This window comes from Protomyctophum bolini, assembly GCF_963924005.1.
Source record: "Protomyctophum bolini genome assembly, chromosome: 6".
NCBI classification, from domain to species: Eukaryota; Metazoa; Chordata; class Actinopteri; order Myctophiformes; family Myctophidae; genus Protomyctophum; species Protomyctophum bolini.
Genome location: NC_137867.1, coordinates 1,515,317 through 1,519,358, shown reverse-complemented (window position 1 = coordinate 1,519,358; position 4,042 = coordinate 1,515,317). Strand labels below are relative to the sequence as shown.

The 4,042-nt window shown below is 42.3% G+C and overlaps 1 long non-coding RNA gene across 1 annotated transcript; it reads right to left on the bottom strand.

Annotated features, from left to right (window-relative positions):
- Window positions 1-603: 603 nt before the first annotated feature.
- LOC308317760 lies at window positions 604-1,993 on the bottom strand. The gene is made up of 3 exons (XR_013964300.1): window positions 1,931-1,993; window positions 1,600-1,660; window positions 604-887 (listed from the first exon to the last, which is right to left on the bottom strand). It is a non-coding gene; the product is annotated as an uncharacterized lncRNA (long non-coding RNA).
- Window positions 1,994-4,042: the final 2,049 nt, after the last annotated feature.

The following is a 4,042-nucleotide window of genomic DNA, read 5'->3' as shown; positions in this document are numbered from 1 at the left end:
CCGTGCTGCGAGCTTGTACATTTGCTATTTTTCAAATGTTTTGCTAAAATAAAAAACCTTATTGTTTACCATATTGTCTCATGATTGGTCAGAGGCCCATAATTGCATAATACTTTATTTGTTGCAGGAGCTGAGGTCTCGGTGGCTGTCTTCAACTCAAGAGATGAATAAGTGGCTTTCAAGGAACTCCCAAGTATACAGTATATTATATAGATACAATTTACTTTGTATGTTGCTATTGAACACAATCTGGATTGATAAAAGAATGTGATCTCATTTTCAAATATTAGACATGTACTACTCCTAAGCCTTTACCAATATTGTTGTGCAAGTACAATTTTAATTCTGGACTTTTACTTGTAACAGAGTATTTTTATATAGCAATATTGATTCGATCCTTTTTCTTCTGGGATTCTTGCACACTGTCCGATTTTTGTAATCTGAGTAGGAGGACAAACTTTGCCTGTGTGGCCTTGTTTTTTAAACCTTATGTTACAGTACAATAAAACACATTCACCGACATAAAGTCACACTTATTTCCATTGTGGTCTTGTTTGTATAAACAGACATGTGAATGATTTGTATCACGGTGGCCTTTGATGCAATATTGACAGTTTGAGCCTCAGAGTATTAGGAATTGGTCAAAATGTATAAATACAATAGGCCTACATGAGAAAAAATAAAACAAACTTGACATCAAATCAACTATCTTTTAATAGTACTGATTTACATAAATCTATAAAAACAGGGGTCTATGGTTGAACTGGAAACTAACAAACTACATGTACAATCATACAAGTGCATTAGTCAGAGGTCACTGAGGCAGGTGGTTCTGCATGATGACATGTCGCTGGAGCAGCTTCTGGCCAGGACAGGAGACGCACATGCTGTGGTGAGACAAGAGTCAGTAATGGTGAAAGCACTAAATGATTACTGGAATGGACGACTGAGTGTGTAGGCTATGTGCAGTATGTTTCATGTGATGTACACTTGGGTATTGGACTGTTAAGATTACCGTCCAAATTAGTAGGTAGGCTACAACTATATCAAATATCAATGATAATAATAAGCAGACTTGGCAACCTGACTTGTAGAAAGTATTCACACAATCATGTTACCAAGATTGCCTTTTTTTACCTTTAGAAATATTGCATGAATCAGAGCCTGTCAGTCAGTAGATGATGCAAAAACACTGATCCATGCCTTTGTTTTTTCTGGGCTCGATTACTGCAATTCTGGACTGCAGAATACTGCCAAAGAAAACAACGGAATCTGTGACCTTCCAACCTACATGACTGCCTTCTATTTCAATGTTTTATGCCTTGCGTTTTTCTCTCCATTGCTCTGTAAAGCACTTTGAGCTGCATTGCATGTCATAAAAGTGTGTGAGACACAGTAGGCCTATAGTATAAATGACAGTATATTTACTACATTTTACGGGACTTTGGTTGACCACTGGTCTTTGTAAAAGCATATATAAATATGTGAACCTTTATTGAAAATGATATTCCCTCTAGTTTTCTAGGGGGTCAAACTAAATACAGCAAATACAGTAATGTGCTTTATGTATGAAGTTTGAGTTGAGTATGTATGGCTCACCATCAGTCCATCAAAGACATCTTCAGCTTCATCAGCCTTCTGTAGTACCATCTGGGCTGACCTAAGTGAATGAATGGACACAGGTATAACACTTGAATGTTTACATTGCTAACCCTGAAACATACGAGCCCATGGCTAATACTGTACATTGCTTCAGATGGCATGCCATACATACAGTTTTGAATTGAATGAATGAATAGAAGATGTTTGGACCGAAAAGTTGTAGGCTGAAGCCGTGCCTATATCCTCTGACACTTATGTAAACAATACGGTGTGGCGACACACACACACACACACACACATATAAGCTGTAAATACATTGAACACTTACTTAAATCTGAATGTCCCTCTTGGTCCATCGGGCTTCGGTTGCAACTTCCAGTTTGAGGCATCCTGAATGTCCCCACTTCTCAGTAAAACAGTCAACACTATCTGGGCTTTTCCTGGGCAGAAAAGTTTGTGTGTGCGACGTACTGGTTCAGGGAAAGCTACTAGCTACTATAGCTAGGTCGCTCCAGCAGGCATCAGTCCACCCACAGCAACTAGCAGTGCCAGTGTTGTCCCCGTGACCCGTCAATGCATTCCTTCCTCCGTATATTTCTGGTTCATAATATAACGACCCTAACGCAGATTCTGCCAATATGTATTTAAAATTATCTCGTCCAAAAACTCCCATGGAGTAGCCATACTGACTTGTTGTTGTGGAGTAGCCACAACTCGTTGTTGTTGTGTAGGCGAGAGACCGTGTCCTTCGCGGCTAGGCTAGCTACGGCAACCCTACCTGTCCAGTCCCTTGTAGTTTCTGAGAGCCTACCGAGGGTCATCCACTTACGTCACTTTGGGACAAATACGTAAGTGGACGACAGCTTTGAAAGTGCGCCCACGGAGCTACAGACTACCAATGATAATACTCCGGGGTATTTTAGCATATATGCTAATGATAAAAAACACACAGATTAGGTTGAATAGTGGCGAAGTGGTCCTTTAATGATTCACCCTTCACACACGCGCGCACACAAACGCACACGCACGCACATGCACACATGTGCACGCACACACACACACATTGAAAGTCAATGAAGAAAATTGGGGAAACACATAACTCTGTCATTTCTTCGGAACCGGGCCGCCCCCCTGAGAGAAACCAAATGGACACACACACACACACACACACACACACACACACACACACACACACACACACACACACACACAAACCCTCTCTTCCTATTGGCTGGCCTTAACACAGCTATAACTTTTGTTTGCAACATGCTACAGTCTTGAAACTTGCTCCATGGACTTGGACCACCAATAGGAGCACGCTGTAAATGTTTAATTGCTTAAGCCCCGCCCCTCTGTCTTCCTATTGGCTGGCCTTTACACAGCTCTAACTATTGTTTACAACATGCTACAGCCTCAAACTTTGGTACATGGACGTAGGCCATCAAGAGGAACAAGCTGTAATGGCTTAATTGCTTAAGCCCCGCCCCTCTGTCTTCCTATTGGCTGGCCTTTACACAGCTCTAACTTTTGTTTACAACATGCTACAGCCTCAAACTTTGGTACATGGACGTAGGCTATCAAGAGGAACAAGCTGTAATGGCTTAATTGCTTAAGCCCTGCCCCTCTGTCTTCCTATTGGCTGGCCTTTACACAGCTATAACTTTTGTTTGCAACATGCTACAGTCTTGAAACTTACTCCATGGACTTGGACCACCAATAGGAGCACGCTGTAAATGTTTAATTGCTTAAGCCCCGCCCCTCTGTCTTCCTATTGGCTGGCCTTTACACAGCTCTAACTTTTGTTTACAACATGCTACAGCCTCAAACCTTGCTCCATGGACTTGGACCACCAATAGGAGCACGCTGTAAATGTTTAATTGCTTAAGCCCCGCCCCTCTGTCTTCCTATTGGCTGGCCTTTACACAGCTCTAACTTTTGTTTACAACATGCTACAGCCTCAAACTTTGGTACATGGACGTAGGCCATCAAGAGGAACAAGCTGTAATGGCTTAATTGCTTAAGCCCCGCCCCTCTGTCTTCCTATTGGCTGGCCTTTACACAGCTCTAACTTTTGTTTACAACATGCTACAGCCTCAAACTTTGGTACATGGACGTAGGCCATCAAGAGGAACAAGCTGTAATGGCTTAATTGCTTAAGCCCCGCCCCTCTGTCTTCCTATTGGCTGGCCTTTACACAGCTCTAACTTTTGTTTACAACATGCTACAGCCTCAAACTTTGGTACATGGACGTAGGCCATCAAGAGGAACAAGCTGTAATGGCTTAATTGCTTAAGCCCCGCCCCTCTGTCTTCCTATTGGCTGGCCTTTACACAGCTCTAACTTTTGCTTGCAGCATGCTACAGTCTTGAAACTTGCTCCATGGACTTGGACCACCAATAGGAGCACGCTGTAAATGTTTAATTGCTTAAGCCCCGCCCCT